Source organism: Lissotriton vulgaris, chromosome 4_1 (assembly GCF_964263255.1).
Source record: "Lissotriton vulgaris chromosome 4_1, aLisVul1.2, whole genome shotgun sequence".
Classification (NCBI taxonomy): Eukaryota; Metazoa; Chordata; class Amphibia; order Caudata; family Salamandridae; genus Lissotriton; species Lissotriton vulgaris.
This window is the reverse complement of record NC_141691.1, coordinates 952,852,635-952,878,477: the sequence shown is the minus strand read 5'-3', so window position 1 is coordinate 952,878,477 and position 25,843 is coordinate 952,852,635.

The following is a 25,843-nucleotide window of genomic DNA, read 5'->3' as shown; positions in this document are numbered from 1 at the left end:
TCCTGTAGGCTGGAAGCAGCAGACAGCAAGGGCGCACAGCCACGTGGCATTGACTTGAGCTGCACAGATTGGGCGCATTTGGTCTTCTTAACCAATTATACTCTCTTACACAATTTGCATCAGCACTAATCTTGAATTGTGAGCCATGCACACCCAGTGTAGGTCGGAGGCAGTGGTCAGCCAGGGCCCACAGCCATGTGGCATTGACTTGAGCTGCACAGAGTTAGTGGTACCTGAAGCACTCAGCGTGTGCACAGCCAGCGATGATGCGTGGTCCGGGTGGGCCACACTGGTAGCAATGTCTATTACCTACTGCAATCGCGACTCGATCTGAATTGTCAGTCCTGCTGACCACAGCGTCGGTCAACATGCACTTTCAATACCAGCAGCAGACTTCCCTGATGAGCAGTAGCTTTACTACAGTGATCTAATAAGCAACAAGCGTGCTAACATTCAGAATTTATGGCAAATGTGTGACACATCTGAATGCCTTCTTGATGGAACCAAAGTAAACAAGCATTGAAAATGCAATAGATCTTGCCCTCATTTAAGTCAAAGCCATTCTGTTTGTAATGAGGTGATGTCAATCAGTGATGTCATTTGAGATGTCATCAGTGATGTCATCAGTGATGTCACTGACCATGTCATGAATGATGTAATATGATGTGACATCATCAGCAGTGGATTGCCGGCGCGAGAGTTATAGTGAGTACAACTAACTATAACAGGGGAATTTCTTTTTTTTTTTTTAATATATTTTTATTTTATACTTCAAAATCAAAGCACACATTTTACAAGAATACACAGATTTCTCTCTTTCATTTGTTCATCTCACAGTATGAAAGGAAAACTTAAACCAATACGAAATAAACTCAAGAGAAGGAAGCCATTGCAACAGTGTAACGTATTATAGCGTTTTCATAAAATCAGAAAATCAACAACAAATCCTATCAACCTATTCCTGTTCTCCACTTCTCCAAGGGCCCCCAAATTTTAATACCTCGAGCTCTCCCCGACCTACCTTTTCTTGCATATATATGTTTCTCTAGATTATGTATAGAAATAAGATTTGATAACCATGTTTGCATGGATGGGGGACTCTTATCTAGCCATACTCTAGCTAACATTAGTCTAAAGACAGCAGATACCATAAACAGAAACATTGCGTCGCCTGGATCCATTAGAGCATTTTCCGCGTCAACTCCCAACATAATTAAGCTTGCTGTAAGGGTTATCTTTATCTTTAGTGAATTATCCAAAAAATACTCAATATCCTTGATTAATGTATATAACTGAGGACATGTAGCAAACATGTGGACAATATCTGCCTCAGTGGAGTTACATCTGGGGCAAGTAATACCTTCAGTATCCCCCCATTTCGCAATCCTGGCTGGGGTGTAATACAATGAGAACAAGGTTTTGTAATGTTGGGATTGCAAGGGGGCAGAGCAGAGCATGGACCGGCCTAATTCAAGGGATTTGTTAAAGGATTCGGAAGTAACCGCTATTCTCTCCCCCCATTTATCTCTATGCTTGTCCAGGTCGTCTGGTCTATTTTTTGACAAAAAAGCATATATTGACCTAATGGAGTGTTCCTCCCCCGTGGTTATTCCTTCCATCAAGTCATTAGGTTGAAAGCCCACTGGTCCCCCTTGTTTGTTTCTTAAAAAACTCCTAATTTGAAGGTATTTAAAAAAAGTCCCTTCTATTTATTTTATATACATTTACCAAATCCTCAAATTGAACAATCGCCCCTGAATTTCTTAAATCCCCAATTTGATGTATCCCTTTTTCTTCCCAGCCCGCCCTTACTGAATCAGCGAAAATCTCTTCAGAGAAGGATTTATTTTTATATACTTTGGTATATCTATTGAATCTTCCCATGCCTGACTTCTTCAAAAAGGAACTCCAGATTTTAAGCGCTGCCCTAAGAGTCTTATATGTCTGTCTTCTAAGATAACCCAAATCCGTAAAGTACAGGAAGCAGTTTTCTGCATTTTGGCCTAGTACCGCTGTGTAACCTTCAATTTCCATATTAATGGTTTTTGATAACCCACCGCCTCCTCCTATTAGCCCCTGCATATACTGGGGAGCCGCAGCCAAATAATATAATCTAAAATCTGGTGCACCCCAGCCCCCTCTATCCCTTGGTAAAGTAATGAATTTATAAGCCCTACGGGTTTTTCCTTGGGCCCAAATAAACCTGTTAGCTAGACTCTCCAGCATGTTGAACCATTTGTTCTCAAAAATTAAAGGAATTGATCTAAATAAATACAAAACTTTAGGCAAGATCATCATTTTCAACACATTAGTGCATCCAACCAATGATAAATGCAAGTTATTTATTCTTTCCAGGTCGCTTTTCACCTTCGCCAACAGCGGAGTCATATTACACTCAACTACCTCCTCCAAATTTACAGAAATATCAATCCCTAAATAAGTTGCGCTGTTAACCACCCTGTTATCCAAACTAGTTGCAAACCTATTCATAATTATCTGGGTTTTTGTTTTGTTTAGGCTGTATCCTGAAACCAGCCCAAAGACATGCGCCTCTGCTTCTACTCCCACCATAGCTATATCCGGATTCGGAGTCAGTATAGCCACATCATCAGCGTAAGCGAGGGTTTTCACAATGCATCCATTCAGTGACATAGACTGTATTTCAGGATTTCCCTCCAATGTGCGAAGTAGTGGTTCAATATATAGGGCGAAAAGCAGCGGGGAAGACGGACAACCCTGCTGAGTCCCTCTTTGTATATGAACTAGATCTGAGTGCCCTCCGTTTACTCTAATTTTTGCAACCGGGTCTCTATATAGGGCTTGAATGGCCAGTATATACCCTGGCCCTATGCCGCACCACTTCATAACTTCCCATAGGTATTCCCAGGCGACCCTATCAAAAGCCTTCTCGGCATCTAGGAAAAGTGCTGAAATAGGGTCGCCTGTAACCTCAGCTGCATCAATCATGGTTATCACTGTCCTAATATGCTGAGTAGTACCATTCCCGGGTATAAAGCCATGTTGTGATGGGCTCACCAAGTGTTCAATACAACCTGCTAACCTCTTTGCCAACATCTTTGAGTATATCTTAACGTCTGAGTTCATCAGTGTGATTGGCCTGTAAGAGCCAGGGAGAGTTAAAGGCTTCCCTTTTTGAGCAATGACAATTATATCGGCCCCTCCCCATGAATCCGGTGGTTGCCCCCCCTGTTGTACATATAACATAACCTCAAACATATAGATCAACAAACATTCACGAAATGCTTTGTAAAACTCAACCGGAATTTGATCAGGTCCAGACGCCTTTCCTGATGGTAAACTACCCAACGCATAAATGAATTCCTCCAGGCTTAAGGTAGATTCTAGTACTTCTCCTTCTTCCTTTGAGAGAGATGAGGGAACTATATCTTTAAGATAATTACTAATTTCTACACTTCCCCCTGTGTCTTCCCGTGTGTACAGTTTTTCATAAAATACTCTGAAAACCTCTCTTATCCTATCCGGATCTGTGACAGTAATTCCCTGTGGATCCAATATCTCTTTTATCTCTGCAGCTGCCCTCTGCTGTCTAGTTTTAACCACAAGGATATGTCCCACTTTCTCACTACACTCATAAGCCTCCTCCTTTTTAGCCAGATATTTCTCTGCCATCTTCCTAGAAAAGCTTTCTACAGCTTCTGCCTTTAATGCTACGAAATTTAATAATAAGTGCTCCAGTCTAGATTTAGATTCTACTGCAGCAGCCAGTTTTCCTTCCTCAGTAATCAACTTTTGCCGGATAGCTTCAGCCTTTACCCTCTCCTTCTTGCGTCTTGTCAATACATAGCTCAATGTTTCTCCTCTAACCCCAGCTTTAAAACAATCCCAAGTATTTCCTATAGAGGCAGTGCAATGATTGATTTCCCAAAAGGACCTAATCCACCCTTCCATATACTTCTTGTATTCGATATCTTGAAGAAGACTCCTCTCAAAAGTCCATGTTGACTTCTTACTCGGTGATTGCGGAAACCTCACTGTCAATATTAACGGACTATGATCGGAGATAATCCTTGGATGTTTTTCAATCAGCGTCTCCGAAGCCAAGGTCTTTGAGACCAGAAAAGAGTCCAATCTTACCAAAACCTGATGTGGTGCCGAAAAAAAGTACTGCTATCTAACAGTGGATGTTGCAACACCCAGGGATCTACCAATAAATTATGATTGACCATGCTGGCAATAGCCCTATATACCTTTCTCTTTCTTCCACTATATACCACTCCTGTATTCAAAAATGAACTTGTAGGATCATGCAAATTGAAATCACCACAGCATATTACCGGTTCAGGCCACTGCGCTAATTCTGTGTCTATGAATTGCCATATCTCAGGATCGTCCTCAGTAGATCCATATATAGTTACTAATGTTAACCTGAGACTTTTAAAACATAATTCCACCATAGCCCATCTCCCCCATTGGTCTTCTTTCTTCCTTTTAACTATCACATCTCTTCTTCTCCCCAGGATTGCAACCCCTATTGTCCTAGATCCTTGCCTACTAGCTGCTAGCACATCAAATCCCAGCTGATTCATTAAATATATCTGCTTTTCCTCTATATGCGTTTCCTGTAAGCATACTAAGTCCACTTGTAAAGTTCTAATATAAGCTGCTACATTCGCCCTTTTCCTTGGATCATTTAAACCACATACATGCATTGAAACTAACCTACAAGACATTGTGAGTTGTCAGAAAAGACTTTTCTTGTTATCCCAACTATTTCTTTAGCTACCTTTCCCCCCTTTCCAACCTTTCTCCTCTCTTTTCTATTCAAAAATATAGACAACAAAAAATATATGAAAACAATGTGTGCTAAAAAACATAACCAGACTACAAACTGACACTGATGTTTGGTCCCCCACTGCCTCCCTCTCCACTCCCCTCCCCTTCCCTCCCTGCCCCCGCCCTCCCCTTACAGGCAAATAGGTCAACAATGACCTATGTGTGGCTGTTTCTTGGTTGTGCTAGTCGCACCCCTCTCCCACCCTCTCCAGGATCCCCCCTTTTTTTTCCCCACTTAAACCTCTCTTCAATAGTTCATAGTATTGAATTTAAGACCTACAACCGTCTTAGAGGAAAACAACCTCCTATTTCTTCTCCCCCCCAGCTCCTGAATAAACTCCTGAGCTTTCACTTCTGACATAAACATCCTAACTCTGCCCTTTGTAATAACTTTCAGTCTAGCCGGGAACAGCAAATATGCCTCTGAACCTAGGGCCTGAAACTGTGAGATCATTTTCTTGAGCCTCCACCTCCTCTCAACTGTCACATGGCAAAAGTCCGGTCTAGAAAAGAAAGTGACACCCTCCACAGTTCTTTTGCTGTCAGGTCTCGCTTTCTGGATAATTTCTTCTCGGAGCAGAAAGTTTCCGACATAGACTAATATTGCTCTGGGGAGTGATGCTTTAGAGCCTCCTTCAGCTCCATATGCCTTACGCTGGACAAAGGGGAACCTATACGCCCTCTGAATCTCTGTCTCCCACTGCCAGGAAATACACCCTTTAATAGGTTAATCACAAACCCCCTAGGGTTCTGCCCTTCCAGCCCTTCTGCCACCCCCAAAATGCGAACGTTGTTGCATCTTTGACGATTTTCAAAATCCTCCATCTTCCAGAGAAAATCGTCCACCTTCTTTTCCTGTTGTGTTTTAAATTCACGAAAGCTACGGAAGTCGTCCTCCATCTTGCCTGTTCTTTCCTCCACTTCAGCAACTCTCCCAACCAAGCCTTCATATAGTTTGTTTGTTTTCCGAAGTGTCGTTTGAATTTTCTTGAAGTCTTGTCTTGTTTTTCGGCTTGTAGATCTTGCTTCGGTTTGTATTTGCTTCAACATGTTGAACACCATTCCTAATGCATCCTCTTGCCTAGGGCCTGTTTCTTGCTCTTCCTGGTATGTCTGTGATGTTGCCGAATAGTCCCAGTCCAATTTCCTCTCAGCTCCTCTCGTGGGCGACCCTCCGTGTCTACATCGCCTTATCTGTTTCCTCCTTTGCGTAGAATCTTTGCCTATGTCAGTTCCTGAGGAGGTTGAGGCTGACCATGAGTCCTCGTCATCTTCATCTTCCTCCTTTTCCACCTCCTCTTCCTCCTCTTCATCTGTTATTTCTTCCTCCTGTTGCATAGAGTCTGAATCCTCATTTACCGAGAAAAAATGCTCCCCCTCCAATGAGCATAGATCTTCCTTTTCTCTGGAATGTCCGCCTTCTACCTTTGCTGCCACCAAACTTACAGAGCTTCCCCATGTGGGATTCGGGGATTTAGCTAATAATTCTGCTTCAACCTGCATATTTGCCTGCAACATATCTGCATTTTCTTGCCCCCTTGGCTCCCCCTTACCAGCTTCCTTGTCCTCAGTAATTCCTTCTGTAATCACCATCCGCTGCAGAGTCTCCTTTTCTCCTTTCTTTTCGGCGCATTTCTCAGCCCTCTGCCCTGCATTTTCATCAGTGCTCCTGTCGGCGTTCTGCTCGACACTCACCGAGAGCGGTTGCCTAGCAACCGCCGGTTCAGCGTCTGGCACGTCTCCTACTCCCGTACTTGCTGCTGCCGCTGCGTCCTTGAGGACGTTCTGTTGCCTGACTCTAGGATCGGTTTCAAGATCACCGGGGGCTCTCGCTGCCAAATCTGCTGTCTCTGAATTGGCTGGACGGGTAAACTGCTCTGGTAAGGTGGGCTGCCTAAGGAGGGTTCCTTTGTTCTTTATTTTTATGATCGCCGGTTTTTCCAACACTTTGGTGCGCCCTTTCACCGTAGCGCTCTCATCTCCGCAAAGTGGTTTCCCTTTCTGATCCATTTTCTTTCTTGTCGGAGGTGCAATTACCTTCTTGATTGCACCCGGATTCTTCGCCGGGATCAGTGTCTTCAGCGCTACGGGCGTCTCTAACTCAGTAGGGGTCGGTTTACTGATTTCCATTCCGTCTTTGGTCTTCGCTTTATCGGCCTTTGCAGACCTCAGGGGCATTTTAGTAATCAGCGAGTAGCTTTAGTCTTTTATTCCTCGTACCGTTATGATCTTGACTTGCGACAGCAGGCTGCTTGTGAGTGTTCCTAGGTTCCTGCTAAGCCTGTCAAATTCAGCAACCACACTGTCTCTAAGCCAGCTAGTGCTTGACTGTGCAGGACTGAGGCAAACACACTCCCCAGCTCTGAATCCAGCTACAATGAGGGCAGGGTCAACAGCCATCTGCGGGGTCTCGCGCTATCATTATAGTGCCCAGTTACTGCATGCTATTGCGTCCGGAAGGGAGAGAGGTTTTGGTGCGACCGCTCACCACAACCCACCCGCGGCCATCTTGCCAATCACATCGCCTAAATAACGGGGGAATTTCAATGGTTTTGTATGAGTAAAATGTCCAGCTAACTATAACTGGTGTAAAACCTCTGGTTTTTTCAGTTAATTTCTAAAAAATTTTAAATGGTAATTCCTAACTATAGCGTGTGTGAAACCTATGTTTTTTTCAGTGAATATATAAATATAAATATATATATATGAGGAGCAGTTGTAGCCCAGAGTGGTGTCGGCGCTCTCTTTCTCGGCGTTGTGCAGTTTTCTACGGCTGGGCCAGTCGTTTGAATATAGCTGAGAATACCCACAGGGGGCAATGAAAACGCACTCTCTCGCCTCAATTTAAGTGATAGCGGTTTATTTAGTAACCAGTACTGGTTACTGAATAAACCGCTATCACTTAAATTGAGGCAAGAGAGTGCGTTTTCATTGCCCCCTGTGGGTATTCTCAGCTATATATATATATATATATATATTACCTACTGGCGGTCGCCAGTAGGTATATATAGTTAGGATTTTTTCTCTATGGGATTTTTGAAAATTCTATGTCTAATAACTTTGGCGTTTGTGGACGGAATTGGCTGAAATTTTCAGGAAAATGGAACATTTTGTTTCTGAGCAGCCCCTGACAATTTGGGGGGGTTTCATCAAGGGGGGGCCGAGAAAAAAGGGGGGTCCCAAAACGCGTTTTTCCCATGTTAATTTCCATAGGGCGGTTGGCCTCACTTTTAGCTCGAACGGCTGAATGGATTTGCACGAAACTTGGCAAAATTGTAGGGACTGTTAGCCCGATGTGCCTTTGCTAGGTCTCAATATATGTGCTCCAGTGGATTTTGAGTAATTTAGGTTCAAAAAAAGATATATATCTGGGCGGAGCCTAACCACACATCTGATCTGATTGGCTGTCAGCACTTCATCCAAGAAGTGTTGGCAGCCATCTTGGGACCAATATACATGATAGCACCTCATTAAAAAGCATTATAGTTAATAGAGGGTTTTAGGACTTTAGTTACATTATAAATCATTTGTTGATGGTACCATACTCGTTTTAGGAATTGTGGTGGGTTCTAAGGTGATTTTACCATGTGAAAAAACCTTCTGCTGTGATATCATGAATATTGTTTGAAAGAAAACTAATATCTCATGATTTTCCCGCAGTGGTTTGGAAGGGGATCTATAAGCTAAACTGAAAGCATATTTTCTGTAAATTCACATTATCTTTCTCAGTCATGTGAAAATGAAGTCTGACATTCTCAGTAAAACATGTACATCCAACAAGAACAGAGACTGTCAGTTGATTCCTTTGTGTTCTACTGCAGCCTCCTAGAGTGTTCTAAAGAACAACTAGAGCGCTAACAGTCCTACTTATTACAAAGGTATGGCACACCTGAAGCCATCTTGATTGGAATAAAGTAGTAACTCTTAAAACATTTAATTTAAAAAGAAACAACATGAGGGGGTATATTTTGCCATAGAAAGTATGATTAGTGCTGCAGAATGAAAAATTAGGGCACATTTTGAGTGACTTCTCAAATCCTTTTCTATTTCATTAAAACATTCTGACATGCAGTCTCCCAAAATGGCCACCAGAGACAAAAGAGCCCAAATGTAGCCCAAATATCACCCAGATGTAGCCCAAGTATAGCCCAATGACAGAATGTCCCAGAGTGTTCTAAAGAACAACTAGAGCGCTAACAGTCCTACTTATTACAAAGGTATGGCACACCTGAAGCCATCTTGATTGGAATAAAGTGGTAACTCTTAAAACATTTAATTTAAAAAGAAACAACATGAGGGGGTATATTTTGCCATAGAAAGTATGATTAGTGCTGCAGAATGAAAAATTAGGGCACATTTTGAGTGACTTCTCAAATCCTTTTCTATTTCATTAAAACATTCTGACATGCAGTCTCCCAAAATGGCCACCAGAGACAAAGGAGCCCAAATGTAGCCCAAATATCACCCAGATGTAGCTCAAGTATAGCCCAATGACAGAATGTCCCAGAGTGTTCTAAAGAACAACTAGAGCGCTAACAGTCCTACTTATTACAAAGGTATAGCACACCTGGAGCCATCGTGATGGGAATAAAGTGGTAACTCTTAAAACATTTAATTTAAAAAGGAACAAAATGAGGGGGTATATTATGCAATAGAAGGTATTATTAGTGCTGCAGAAAAAAAAATTAGGGCACATTTTGAGTGACTTTTCAAATCCTCTTCTATTTCATTAAAAAATTCTGACATGCAGTCTCCCAAAATGGCCACCAGAGACAAAAGAGCCCAAATGTAGCCCAAATATCACCCAGATGTAGCCCAAGTATAGCCCAATGACAGAATGTCCCAGAGTGTTCTAAAGAACAACTAGAGCGCTAACAGTCCTACTTATTACAAAGGTATGGCACACCTGAAGCCATCTTGATTGGAATAAAGTGGTAACTCTTAAAACATTTAATTTAAAAAGGAACAAAATGAGGGGGTATATTTTGCCATATGAATTATGATTAGTGCTGCAGAAAGAAAAATTAGGGCACATTTTGAGTGACTTCTCAAACCCTCTTCAATTTCATTAAACAATTCTGACATACAGTCTCCCAAGATGGCCACCAGAGACAAAAGAGCCTAAATGTAGCCCAAATATCACCCAGATGTACCCCAAGTATAGCCCAATGACAGAATGTCCCAGAATGTTCTAAAGAACAACTAGAGCGCTAACAGTCTTACTTATGACAAAAGTATGGCACACCAGAAGCCATCTTGATTGGAATGAAGTGGTAAGTCTGAAAACACTCAATTTAAAAAGGAACAACATGAGGGGGTTAATTTTACCATAGAAAGTATGATTAGTGCTTCAGAAAGAAAAATTAGGGATCATTTTGAGTGACTTCTCAAATCCTCTTCTATTTCATTAAAAAAATTCTGACATGCAGACTGAAACATGCACTTTGAATACCAGCAGCAGACGTCCCTGGTGAGCAGTAGCTTTACTACAGTGATCTAATGTGCAACTAGAGTGCTAACATTCAGAATTTATGGCAAATGTGTGAGACATCTGAATGCCTTCTTGATGGAACCAAAGTAAACAAGCATTGAAAATGCAATAGATCTCGCCCTCGTTTAAGTTAAAGCCATTCTGTTTGTAATGAGGTGGCTTTTTAGCTTTGCTTTTATTAGTGTTTTTTCAACTTTCATGTAAATAACATGCATCTGTATGCATATAAGTATATGTATGCATGCATTTATGTTTGTATTTATATAGATATACAGATGATATATGTTTATATATGTATGTATATATATATATTCACTGAAAAAACCATAGGCTATAGACCATATATAGTTAGGAATTAGCATTTACAAAACCTTGAAAATTCACTGAAAAAACCATAGGTTATAGACCATATATAGTTAGGAATTAGCATTTACAAAACCTTGAAAATTCACTGAAAAAACCATAGGTTATAGACCATATATAGTTAGGAATTCGCATTTACAAAACCTTATTTTACTCACACAAAACCATTGAAATTCCATATATAGTTAGTTGCACTAACTATATATCGCGCACCCGCAATCCACTGCTGATGATGTCACATATTACATCATTCATGACATGGTCAGTGACATCACTGATGACATCACTGATGACATCTCAAATGACATCACTGATGACATCACTGATGAAAACATCCAGTGACTGTATGTTTCTGTAAAGTTAAAATATGTCTTACATATTGAAGAATGAGTGGATGTATAAGTGTCTGGATGAAGAATTTAGTAGGTGCATGACTGACTGTATGAGTGAGTGATTAAATGTGTCTCACTGAGTGCATGGGTTAGTGACTAAACTGTCTTAATTTGTGCATCATTATGTCTGTTGTTCTGTAAACTGTTGCATGTGTTGATAAGTAGCTATATGAGTAACTATATGGGTTATTGATTGGTTGCCCAAGTATTTGTATGGGAGACTGAGTGTGTGTGTGGGTGGCTGGGAGGTGTATGACTCTGTGCATAGATGTGTGAGCAGTTGATTCACTAGATGTATGGTTTCAAAAGTGCATGTGGAAACAGCTGTATGGGCGGTTGACTGTGTGCATGAGTGTATTGGTGAGTGAATGGCTATCTCAGTGCTACATGTCAAAGTAAGTACATATGTAAAACACAGTACATGTGAGAGTTGACATATATAAATAACTGTGCATAAGAGCCAGTGAATGTGTGAGTGGCTGTATGGATCATTGTGAACTTGTATCAGGGATTGTATAAGAGAGTAAATATGTGTTAGTATATGTTTGAATAAGTAAAGTTTGTATAACTGTATAGTTGAGGAAATGGAGGTGTGATTGATTCTTTGCATGACTGACTAGGTGTGTGAGTAACTCCATGGATGAGTGACAGTCTGTGAGTGTCTGTTTACACTGATTGTATCTAAGGTTATATTAGAGTCTGAAGAGGTTCATCGTATTATCACATGAATGATATCATCAGTGATGTGATCAGTAATGCCAAATGAGATGTCATCAGTGATGTCATCAGTGATGTCATTTGAGATGTCATCAGTGATGTCATTTGAGATGTCATCAGTGATGTCATCAGTGATGTCACTGACCATGTCATGAATGATGTAATATGTGACATCATCAGCAGTGGATTGCGGGTGCGCGATATATAGTTAGTGCAACTAACTATATATGGAATTTCAATGGTTTTGTGTGAGTAAAATAAGGTTTTGTAAATGCGAATTCCTAACTATATATGGTCTATAACCTATGGTTTTTTCAGTGAATATATATATATATATATATATATATATATATATATATATATATATATATATATATATATATATATATATATATATATATATATATATATATATATATATTTATTTATTGTTTTTTGGGAGGCATGGGGGTTGATCAATAAAAATGAATTTGATTACTTTCAGTGTGAAAACCCAGTGATCCCCACTTTTTATCACCAAGGTGCATGAAGCTATTAAGAACCCTCCAGGGAGACCGATAGTCTCATAGGCACAGTCTTCTGGAGAATACATATAGGTTCATAGATACATACTTGGCACCATTTGTAAAGTATTTGTCCTTATATGTGAGGGACACCCAGGACTTCCTTAGACTGATTGATGACATCACATGGGATTCAGATATGCTTCTGATTACCCTGGATGTTGCCAATCTATATGCCTGTATTGGCCACAAGAATGGCATTTCTGCTATAAGCTGGTTTTTAGGCAGGAAACCGCTCAAATCCCATCAACACAACCGTATGCTCCTAACAATGACCGAATTCTGTCTCGAAAACAACATCTTCTTGTTTGCAGGTACCTTGTACAGGCAGACGCGTGGGACAGTGATGGCCACGTGCTTCGCCCCCAGCTACGCGAACTTGTTCGTGGGTTGGTGGGAGAAGCACGTGGCCTGGGGTGGGACCAATGAGAAATGGCTAGATCAAATTATGATCTGGGCAAGATATATTAACGATCTCTTTGTTGTCTGGCACGGCGAAAGGGCCTCTGCAGAGGAGTATGTGGCCACGCTTAACAACAATGAGTTGAATCTGAGGTTCACTAGTAACATCAGTGACACCTCGTTGAACTATCTGGACCTAGAGGTCTATGTGGTAGGTAATACACTCCACACAAAACTCTACAGGAAGCCCACAGCAGGCAATTCCGTGTTACACGCGGCAAGCCACCATCCCAAGAGCATGATTCGAAATATTCCATTAGGAGAATTACTCCGCCTGAAACGCAATGTTCAGATAGTGAAGAATTTGTGAAAGCCAGGAAGGATGCCACAGTGAGATTTAAAGAAAGGGGCTATTCCAAAACAGTATTAGGGAATGCAGCAAGTAGAGTAGACCTGATTGACAGAAAAGACCTACTGTTAGATAAGACCAAAACAGAATCAGAAGGCATAACACGGATGATTACCAATTTCAGTATAAGATCGGGAGAATTGGTACAGGTATTTAACAAAAATTGGCATATTCTATAAACAGATGCCACTCTGAAAAGAATCATACCTGCAAATCCATCCAGAACTTATAGACGTTGTCAATCCTTAAATGACCATCTGATACACAGTCACTTCGAGGTCCCACCCAAAGCAACAACGATGAAGCCCATTAGAGGCTTCTTCCCGTGTATGCGCTGCAAGGCCTGTAAATACAGTAAAAAGAGAACCAAATATGAACGGAGACCCAAGGATCCTCGCCCGACAAGAGAAATTTGTGAAATTTCTCAATTGCAATTCGGACTTCTTGATATACTGCTTGGAATGTCCCTGTGCCAAGAGGTATATCGGAAGCACAATTCACCCTGCAAAAAAGCGCGTATTAGAACATATGCGTGTGATAACAAATCGGGACAAGACTTATCCCATAGCACGCCACTTTGAAACACATCATAACAGTAACAGAGACCTACTCACCTTTTTCTGCCTAGACCAGGTGGATAGAATGGAGAGAGGGGGTGATCGTGTTAAGGCACTAAGGGTGTTGGAGTCCAAATACATTATAGACCAGCAAAGCAAATGGCCAACAAGGCTGAATAATGATGAAGAACTATGGGTACACTTATAAATGAATCAAGACAGAAGGTGAAAAAATGAAAAAATAAAAAGGCAGGAGAGGGGAATAGAGAGGAATGATTATTTGATATGTGGGACCACATAGAAAATTAATAGAACAGAGTAACATCTATCCCCCGAGTCTTTGTAACAGCATGACAAAAAGTATCTAAATACATTTATTTGCCAATTGCACTGTCTCTCTGGTCTAGGGACCCAATAAAAATGCACAATGGCCCATACAGGGCTGGATAACAGCTGAGCAGGCCTATACAGGGCATAATAAAATAACAAACAGGGGTACAATTGAATAATCTATATATATTTTTAGTTACGGTACTTGCCTATTGACAGGTATAAATAACCATTTCCAGGTCAAATGGTATGTGGAATATGTTTCAAACTAATTGAACTGCTGGAATTAGACAATATTTGTTCTAAGAAAATATGTAATACTGCTGGTAAAGAATAAAATGCCATTTCTTTTGTATATTTCTTTTTTCCCCCTCTAGGTTTGTATAATCATATACATTATGAATTGTAATAAGAATTTGTTTTTAATATTGCACTTGCACTTTCGAAACCATTGTTTTTAAGACAAAAAAAGCCCTAGTCCCATTTTGTAACATACTGAAAGATGGCCATCGTTTTGGGACATAGGCTAAGTCCGCTTTTACTGTTTATTAGAAAGACATGGGAATGGCGGACAATATAATGGTTTCTTTAAATCACACTCATTGACACTGATGAAGCCGTGAGGCGAAACGTGAAACGTGTCTGTCGGAGGGGCAGGGGTATGCCAATAAATCACTTTTAAATCGGATGTCCAGAGTACTTTCTATTTTCAGCTTGTGAGGAAAAGCGGAATTGTTGTAAAATATATATATATATATATATATATATATATATATATACATATATATATAAATATATATATATATATATATATATGCATTCAAAGATTCTCCCATACGAAGAAACGTGCAACGACACACAAGGAGTTGCTGTGCTTCAAAGTTTTAATTGGCAGCAAAAAACAAACAACGCGTTTCACCTCACGGCTTGCTCACGTTTGTTGTGTATTCAAAACAGTAGTCCTTTTACATTGCCAATGAACAGACATGGACATAAGACTTCACATATACATCCACAAGTGAGATAAGTGCAGCGGACATATTGGAAAAGGAATTAGACATTAGATGAGTCCATTTCTCAATGTAAATCATAATGATAGTAATATGGCAGCAATTTACGACCATCCATTCAGCATTCTAATAATATTAATGCCGAAAAATATTTAAATTATAAAATATGCAAATTAAATATTTACAGCGTCCTTTGGTCTGATAATGCTCAAGACACTTCTATGAGAAAAAGCTCCATATTTGTCGCGACCCCACCTCCTATGTACTCAGGTGATGTCACATAGAGCATGGCACTATATCCATTTCATCCATCTACAATCACGCCCAAGTGGGTGTAAACTGTTGTGCAAAAGCATATTATTGGGCACAACAGCATTTCCAAGATCCCAAATGCATACAGATACGTATACACAGACTTGTTCCTTTGGATGAAAGGTACGGCATCATATGGTCCCGCCCAACTTGGCCAAAATTGTTTCAACCATACTGGGCTCATATCCTCTATAGAGTTATTTGTACCGTATATCACATGATTAGGTCTTCTCTGATCTCAATTCATATTGTCCATGCCATGGTAGATAAGTGTCTCTTGTGCCAAATAAACTCATTGGTCAAAGGACTTTCTTGTCATTTACCATTCCAATGTCCCAAAGTGCAAAGTGAAAGTCTGTGAATTAAAAACATAGATTTTCTATTTAAAAAAAGACTGTAAATTATGACAGCGACTCAATTCAAGAATCATTTTACCAAAGCTCAATTTACAAAAGCTCATTTTTCAAAAGCTCATTTTTCAAAAGGTCATTTTTCAAGATGGACAGAAAGTTCTTCATGATTATTCAAACCCTGCGGGAACATGCATTCAAAATCAATAATGAATCTGGATTCCATTTTGCGGAGGCATGTTGTTTTGTCGCCCCCACGTATTCCCAGATCCACTTTGTCCAATACTACCATTCTTAACAGGCTTTCATTTTGAAAATGATATTCAAAGAAATGCCTAGCCACTGGGTATTGTGCATTGTGGTTCTTAATAGCTCTGAGATGCTGTAAAACTCTCTCCTTTGCTTTCAGGGTAGTGCTCCCTATATACCATTTGTCACAAAGACATATCAGTAAATATACGCAATACATGGTGTTACATGTCAAAGTTTTTTGTATGGTGAAAACTTTCCCCGTACTGGGTACAATTACCTCTTTGCAGTTAATACTGTTACGACATGCCTTGCATGACCTACAGCACCTAAAGCCAGGTATGTCTTTTGGTTTTGTAGTACTGGTAACAGAGTTTGGACTCAGCTTGTCCCTTAGGGATTTGCATTTTCTGAAGGTTATTTGGGGATTTTGATTTAGATAAGGTTTCAGGTGTTGATCAGTTAATAGCACATGCCAGTGCCTGTTAAGGATCTTTTTTACTTCAGTGGCCTGGCCTGAAAAGGTTGTGATAAACATGATGTTGGGTTCTACACTTCTGCCTAAGTTAGTATCCAGAAGATCCCTCCTGGCTTTAGTATCAGCTCTTACAACAGCCCCCTGTATGGTCTTGTTGTGTACCCACCTTCTTTGAAACGCTTGATCATTGTCTCCTTCTCTAGTTCAAACGCTTCTGCTGTGCTACAGTTGCGCTTCGCACGTCACAGCTCCCCATAGGGGATGCTGTCTACAAGTTTTCTGGGGTGTGCACTTCTTGCGCTTAGTAGGCTGTTGCCAGCTGTAGCCTTTCTGTAAAGACTTGTAGTCATCTTGGTCCCTTGTATCTCAATTATGACATCAAGGAACTCAATCTTTGATCTGTGTATGTGCTCAGTAAATTTCAAATTCAGTGTGTTGTCGTTTAACTGGCATACAAATTTACTTGCGGATTCCTCCGTGACATCCCAGATCAGAAAGATGTCGTCGATATACCTAAGCCACAGGACAACCTGGTTGTTGAATAAGGCGAGCTGACTGGACACCTGCTCCTCCCACCACCCCATGAAGAGGTTGGCATAACTAGGGGCGAAGCAGGTGCCCATCGCCGTGCCCTGTGACTGTCGGTATACCAATTCATCAAAGATGAAGAAATTGTGAGTTAGACAGAAATCAATCAATTCCAGTAACATACCAGAATGTTCCAGAAATGCAATGGACCTAGATTTTAGAAAGTGTCTCACTGCTTGTAGTCCCAGACTGTGTTTGATGCACGTATAAAGGCTACTAACATCTAAGGTAACCAAGATGTAAGTCGGCTCCCAGAGGATTCCTTCTATGCATTTGAGAAAATGTGTTGTATCTTTCAGATACGTAGGCAAGGCTATTACAAATGGTCTAAGGTAATAGTCGATATACTGGGAAGTTTTTTTCAGTAAAGAACCCATAGATGACACTATGGGTCTCCCTGGTGGATCAGTGGCATTTTTGTGCACTTTAGGGAGAAGGTAGAGAATTGGGATTTTGGGGTGGTCACATTTAAGGAACAGATACTCCTCCCAAGTAAGCAGACCTTTGTCTCTGTAGTTCTGTAGTTTTATTTCAAACGAACCCTTAGTCTGTCTAAAATCAGAAAACGAGCTCAATTCATAGCAATTCCCATCTCCCAATTGTCTATGCCCTTGTGCTAGATATTTACTTTTCTCCAAAACAACAACATTTCCACCTTTATCCGCATGGCGGATAATAATACTATCATCCTCCTTCAAGCTTTTAATTGCCTTATGATGTTCAAAGGACAAATTTTTCTTGTTGTTTGGCATGCGATCCAATCTCAACTTCTTAAGGTCAGATAGAACACCCCTCTCAAAAACTTCCACGGCTTCGCACACAATCTGAGGAATGAATTTAGATTTCATTTTGAAATTGCTCCCTGGATTCAGATTGGTATCAACCTCATCATCAGATAGATACTCATTACCATCAATCACACCAGATGAAATAATTTCCATTAATTCCATATCATTTAGATCCAAATTACTTTTAGAGTTAGTTCCCCCAATGGGTGGAGGTGTGGAGGGGTGGGTCTCAAACCACTTTTTCAATTTCAATTTCCTTGAAAAATAAAACAAGTCAATCCTTGTTTGGGCATAATTAAGATTGTTAGAGGGGCAGAATGATAATCCCAAGGATAGTACCTCATGCTCATGCACAGTTAATGACCTGGTAGATAGATTTATTACCGTCATACTTGGGTCTTGCTGCCCCTTGTCATCACTCCCACGGGCTGCTTTGCGGCGTTGCTGTCTGATTTTTGCTTTTTTATTCCTTTCGGTGTTCCCCGATTTCCTCTGACGCGCCCTCTTTGACCTCGCTGGTCTTGTTGTTGGTCTGTCCGCCCCTGGTTTAATACTTGGATCTGCAATAAAAAATGCTTCCTCAGCTCTTCCTGATCATCTCCCGTGGTTTGATTTAGACCCACCGTGGTTAGATCCTGTAGACTCCCGTCTGAAACATCACTTTCTTCCGGTTCCACTTGCACCAATGTTGTTACATTTCTTGCCATTTTCGGGGCTGATTTATCAAAAAGATGGTTGTATTTCCGATGGAAAGTTAGAGTGCGACCCGCCTGATAGTCTTTATAGTCCCTTAGGAATTTGCGTTGTTTTTTAGCAGTTATTTCCTCTTCCAATTTTTGAATCTTTACCTCCAATTTTTTTGCATATTCATCAAAGGCATCCTTTCCCATTATAGGAATTATCTCGGCAATCAGTAATTCAATTTGTTCCAAAAGTTTCTTCCGGTCCTTTAGCGCATATTTCCCCAATATGCGCATCATGGTCATTGAACATGCAGCGGAGTTGTTTGACCACTCGTCTAACATGTCAGGAACCGGATCTTCAAAGTTGGGGACAGTAAAAATTCTGAGGCCCAGCGGCACTCTTCCGGCGTCAATATAACGCTGAAGGGATTCCGCCTACCACCACTTCCCAAGTTCCTTTTTGTATAATTTCTCTAACTTAAAAAGCAAAGTCTGTATATGTACTTCCTTGCCGATGTTCACTGCTTGCGCCTTTGGATCTGTCAAAATGCCACCTTGCATGAAAAATAACTTGTAAGCTGTCGCTTTGCGTCTTGAATCCAATGCTGCCATTGTTAGTTGTATCGCACTTGCAAAATAGAGCAACTCCTGCCGACTTCAGAGGACGCCTCCTCCTTTTACTAGTCGACTCTCTACCACTGCTCTTCGTGCCCTGCGTCTATACGCTTCCGACACACACACGTACTTCGCAGACAGCAGCCGCAGCCTGCTTTTCCGTTTCGGATGTCGTCGGCAATGTAGAACTCCAAGGACCGCAATCCTCTTCACCCACACGCTTTTGGCACACTCACGTACTAAGCAGACCGCAACCGCAGCTCGCTTTTCTGTGTCAGGTGTCGTCGGCAGTGTGGAACTACAGGGACCACAATCCTCTGTACCTTGAGACGTCTTCACGGATAGTGATATTGCTGGTTCCTCTTGTCAATGACAAAGTGCGGTTCCTCAGTTGGTTGTTGCAGCGTATAAGAGACGTTTTCCAAGGTTCCTTCAGAGCAGGGGAGAGCAGGGGAGCGGACCGGCAATCATCAAATCAGCAAACACACAGTTCCGGTGTTCTGCCAGTATCCGCTCACGAGTTGGTCGTTGTTAGGGTCGCGGAGGCCCGATATCTGCATTCAAAGATTCTCCCATACGAAGAAACGTGCAACGACACACAAGGAGTTGCATTGCTTCAAAGTTTTAATTGGCAGCAAAAATCAAACAACGCGTTTCACCTCACGGCTTGCTCACGTTTGTTGTGAAGTCAAAAGAGTAGTCCTTTTACATTGCCAATGAACTGACATGTTTCACACGCGTTTCACCTCACGGCTTGCTCACGTTTGTTGTGAAGTCAAAAGAGTAGTCCTTTTACATTGCCAATGAACAGACATGGACATAGGACTTCACATATACACCCACAAGTGAGATAAGTGCAGCAGACATATTGGAAAAGGAATTAGACATTAGATGAGTCCATTTCTCTATGTAAATCATAATGATAGTAATATGGCAGCAATTTACGACCATCCATTCAGCATTCTAATATTATTAATGCCGAAAAATATTTAAATTATAAAATATGCAAATTAAATATTTACAGCGTCCTTTGGTCTGATAATGCTCGAGACACTTCTATGAGAAAACGCTCCATATTTGTCGCAACCCCACCTCCTATGTACTCAGGTGATGTCACATAGAGCATGGCACTATATCCATTTCAGTTAGGAAAGGTCTATAGCAAAGTGACAGACATTGATTAGATAATACAATTTACAGTTTTTTGTAAATAAAAACCTAGAATGAAACAGTATATTAAGTCCACTTGTGTACAGAAACCAATGAGCAAAATAATTTCTGATAGAGCTTTATTGTTTATTGTTGTTGACTATTTTTCTTTTGTTTTTTACTGTTTTTTGTATATATAGTTTTTATAAGTGATTATGTGTTTAAATTTTATATAGTCTTGAATTAAAAAATACAAAAGAGAAAATACAAAATCAATAGACATGAAACATATATACAGTGATGAAGGCAAAGCGGTAGACACCACTACGTGCGTTTCGGCTCTTGAGCGTTCTTCAGGTGACCGTCTATTGTTTGAGTTTCAAAGAGTCCAGGACTCACAGCTAGGTGTGGCGTGGATATAAAAGGTCAGTCGGTAAAGGCAGCTTCTAAAGATCTTGAGATGTGGAACGATGTAGTCCTATAGCTTGTCATATGATGTTATGACATCAGAGAAAAGGAGGTGGTAGAACAGTATAGTGGAGGTAGCTTAGATTCAGATCGTTATTTGTGTTGACATTTGTAGAACCTCCACGAGGATAACTTCCAGTGAGTAGATGGTAAGGTGATGAGAGCAATAGTGAAGGAAGCAAGTATTTATCTCCACAAGTTGATAAAATATCCGGAGGCGAGCAATAATGATGTATAATTGTTAGCACGAATATTTTGTATCCACCTAAAGATAAAGTAGAAAGGATGTCCCAGGAGCGGAAGATACTATGGAGGATGATCTGGTCATAGCATTGCCCATGAGGTTTGATGAAGATAGTGACGCTCCTGGTAGAAAAGGACTGGTAGCAGTACTCGACCGCCAAAAGACCGCACACCGGTATGCTAGAATTTCATCCATCTACAATCACGCCCAAGTGGGTGTAAACTGTTGTGCAAAAGCATATTATTGGGCACAACACCATTTCCAAGATCCCAAATGCATACAGATACGTAATAACATATATATACACAGACTTGTATATATAAACAGACTTGTATATATATATATTTATTTATTTATTAATTAATTATATTTATATAATATTTATTAATATTTAAGAAAACAGAATACATTATATTAATTTTATAAAAACAAAAAAAATACAAAAACTATTGTTAGGATATTAAAATGACAAAATATCACTAATTTTTTTTTCAAAATTACTGAAAAAACTATAGGTTTAATGAACATTATAATTCGAAATTAGCATATCAAAAACCTTTGAAATTCATTGAAAAAAACATGTCATTAATGATTTAATATGTGACATCATCAGCAGTGCATTGCGGATGCACGAGTTATAGGTAGCAGAGCTAACTATAATGGAGGAATTTCTATGGTTTTGTACGAGTGAAAATGTCCAGCTAACTATAAAACCCCTGAAACCTATGGTATTTTCTATGAATTTCTAAGGTTTTTTTAAATGCTAATTTCTAACTATAACATCTCTGAAACCTATGTTTTTTTCAGTGAATTGCAAAGGTTTTTTTAAATGCTAATTTTTAAGTTTAATAGTAGTCATACTTATTTTTTTGTACTGATTTTCTAGTTTTTTAACTGTTTATTTATAAATATTTTATTCAATAAATAAAATTATGCTTTATTGAAAATTGCAACAAACATTTTTTTTTAAATTCAAACTGAAATATTGTTTAATTTTTTTTGTTTTATTTTTGTATTTTAATATATTTATATTATTTTCTTTTTACATTTTTTTTTCTATTTTTTTTTTCGGAGTTGCGCACCCAAGGCGTACACATCACGGTGGGTGCGCGGATTCTAGCCACCATTTTAGAAAAGTCATGAAGGATCCGCATACGGTGTGCGGCAGCTGCTTGTTTTTCAGTTACATCATGTACATTTAATATTAAGTGATGTGCGCGATTGGTATGCGACCAGTCCGCGACTCCTGCTCCCGCGTATTCGCGACACATGCACATTATGGTACACGACGATTGTGCGGTGGCTAGTCCAGCGTGGCGTCATATACGTGCTGGGGTGACCTGGGTGCGTGACTCCCGCAAAAAAAATGTATGTTCTAAAATTATATGTATGTGTCTTTAATATAGATATTAGGGCATGAGATTACCTAAGATATTCATAAAAAGAATATTTTTGTACTTATAATAAACGTATATTATTTTTAAATATATTTTCGCAAAGTCGCGTCGGGTGCGTGCTTCATGAGCGCAGAGTGCGTGGTTCCCATGTGACCTAAAAAAAAAGATTCCATTGGTATATAACATTTCCCACTGTAACTATTAAAGGACCCCACCCATTTTAATAATTCTTGTTGGAACATCTTTAGAGAGACATCTCTTTTCCTACAAGCACCCTTTTTGGTGTTTTCCAAAAAATATCAAACGAATTGCCATCTGGACAGCAGCAGCAGCAGGAGGAATTATCTTCTGAAGAAGAATTCTTGCAGGAGGCACCACGTCCACAGAGGCCGGAATATGTTGTGCGGAAATTCTTCACTTTTGGACCTGGAGAGAAGAAAGTAAATGCGAGAAAGGTGACGTGAAAATTTGTGACAGAGTCCTGTCAAGAGGCAGTGAAAAAAAATTACTCTTGTGGCACTGCTTCTATGTACAAGCATCTCCTGACCACACATCCTCTCAATCCTGCTTGGGAGGAAATGAGGTGAGCCGCTTTGAACCCCTCACCTGCTGTGGAAAGTACGTCTGGAGCGTCCTAAGGAACACCTGCAATGGACATTAGGCCAGAATTCGCATTTCTTGAGAAACACTGCGTGAAGTATAAGAAACATATGCCTCGGTGAGCAGTCGGTGGATGCAGTTTGTGCTGCGTATCGCAACCATTGTTGTTAATTTTTTGTTTTGTTTTTGGAATGATAAATAATTCCAAAAGTTTCCTGTTTTATCCGTTTCTTTTTTTGTTCATTTTTTGAAAAAACACCAAAAAAATTCAAAATTGTTAAAAAAAGACAAAAGAAAAAAGAAGAAAAAAAAGTTCTTACCAGAACTACCTTATCTGGTTAAAGAAAGAATTATAATTGCAAGGTTATGTGTGAAAGTTTGGTTGAATATATGTATACAGCATGATTAACTGAAAGAATGCATTAGTAGTGTATGGTGAATTTATGGGTGAAGATTTATGAGGAAGTACTGCAGCGTGACACTGCAAGCTCTTTAGCTGCACTGCACTGTGGCACTTCCGAAGCACAGGGATGTGACATATGTCCATGAATATGTTGCAACTCTGTGCTTCCCTCTGCACTGCTGCACAAACTGCAGCCATGCAGTGACAATGGCACCCTTGCACCATGATGCAAGGATGTCTGTGTCGTGCGGAGAGTGTTTTTGTGCATGAAGGGACACCTTCCCTCACAAAAATGAGGTGAGCTGCTTTGAAACCCTCACCTGCTGTGGCAAGTACGTCTGGAGCATCCTCAGGAACACCTTCAATGGACATTAGGCCAGAATTCGCATTTCTTGAGCAACACTGCGTGAAGTGTAAGAAACATATGCCTCGTGAGCAGTCGGTTGATGCAGTTTGTGCTGCGCAATGCAACCATTGTTGTTAATTTATTGTTTTGTTTTTGGAATGATAAATAATTCCAAAAGTTTCCCGTTTTATCCGTTTCTATTTTTTGTTCATTTTTTGAAAAAACACCAAAAAAATTCAAAATTGTTAAAAAAATACAAAAACAAAAATTTCTTATCAGAACTAGCTTATCTGGTTAAAGAAAGAATTATAATTGCAAGGTTATGTGTGAAAGTTTGGTTGAATATATGTATACAGCATGATTAACTCAAAGAATGCATTAGTAGTGTATGGTGAATTTATAGGTGAAGATTTATGAGGAAGTACTGCAGCGTGACACTGCAAGCTCTTTAGCTGCACTGCACTGTGGCACTTCCGAAGCACAGGGATGTGACATATGTACATGAATATGTTTCAACTCTGTGCTTCCCTCTGCACTGCTGCACAAACTGCAGCCATGCGGTGACAATGGCACCCCTGCACCATAATGCAAGGATGTCTGTGTCGTGCGGAGATTGTTTTTGTGCATGAAGGGACACCTTCCTGCACAAAAACAATCAGTAAAGACATTTTCTTCTTTCAATGTATGCTGTTGAATGCAGCATGCATTGAAAGAGGAACAAATGAGGAGAAATTAAAACAATTCTCCTCGTTGCGCCTTGCTACACCAAATCCAGGATGGCACAGCATTCACACACATCTCCAGATTAACGGTTTCTCATAAATCTGGAGATGTGTCTTGTTCTATGGGTGTTGCGTGGGAACATCCACAGCAACACCTATGGAACGCCCCTTCAACGCAAAGTTCTGTGTATGAAGGGGTCGTATTTACAAGGAGAGGAAAACCTATGCAGGGTGGCTTTTCCTCTCCTTGTAAATATGAAGGAGGGCCTGTCCCCATCACTATGTTACAAAACGTGACGCACTGATACTGCAGGGTGCTTGTAAATCTGCCCCATAAGTGCTTAGGTATTGGCAGACTGATACAATAAGACCATAGTGCTGGATGGGTGATTGAAGAATTGCATGAGACCTACAGGAGGTATCCTAACCTGCATGGGCACTACTTCAGTATTTAATGGAGTGGACCAATAGTATGTATCTGCTTAGAGATTTGTATGGATTAAGCAGAGAATATTTTATGTGTACTTGTGTTGGTGCCTATGTCATTTTATATGAATACCAGTAGTAACTGGAATAATGACAATGCTGCAAACAGAGTGAACACTTAAGTCATAAGTGCTTACGTATTTGTGGAGTGATAGGATAAGTAGATAGTGGTAGATAAGTGTTTAAAGAAGTGCATGGGACATACTGGATGATTCCTACACTACATGAGTAGTTTCTGGGTATTTAGAAAAGTGTATCAATAGTATGTAGCTAGTTAGAGGTCTGCTTAGATAGTGCACAAAATATTATAGCTGTACTTGTGTTAGTAGCTAGGCCATTCCATAAGTTCATGATTAGTAACTAAAATAATTACAGTAATACAAACAGAGTGTATAGTGAATTTATAAGTGCTTAGGTATTGGTGGAGTAATAGGATAAGTAGATAGTGCTGAATGGGTGATTGGAGAAATGATGGGACAGACAGGAGGATTCCTACACTGCATAGCTACTAACTGGGTATTTAGAAGAGAGTATCAATAGTTTGAATCTGGTTAGAGGTGTGCATGCACAGTGTACAAAATATTGTACCTGCACTTGTGTTAGTGACTATGCCATTCCTTATGTATACGACTAATATCTGGAGAAATGTCAGTGCTGCAAAGATAGTGCGTGGTGAATTTATAAGTGCTTAGGTATTGGTAGAGTGATAGGATACGTAGATAGTGCTGGATGGGTGAATGGAGAAGTGCATGGGACAGACAGAAGGATTTCTAGACTGCATAGGTTCTAACTGGGTATTTAGAAGAGCGAATCATTAGTATGTAGCTGGTTATAGGTCTGCATGCATAGTGTACAAAATATTGTATCTGCACTTGTGTTAGTGGCTGGGCCATTCCTTAAGTATATGACTAATAAC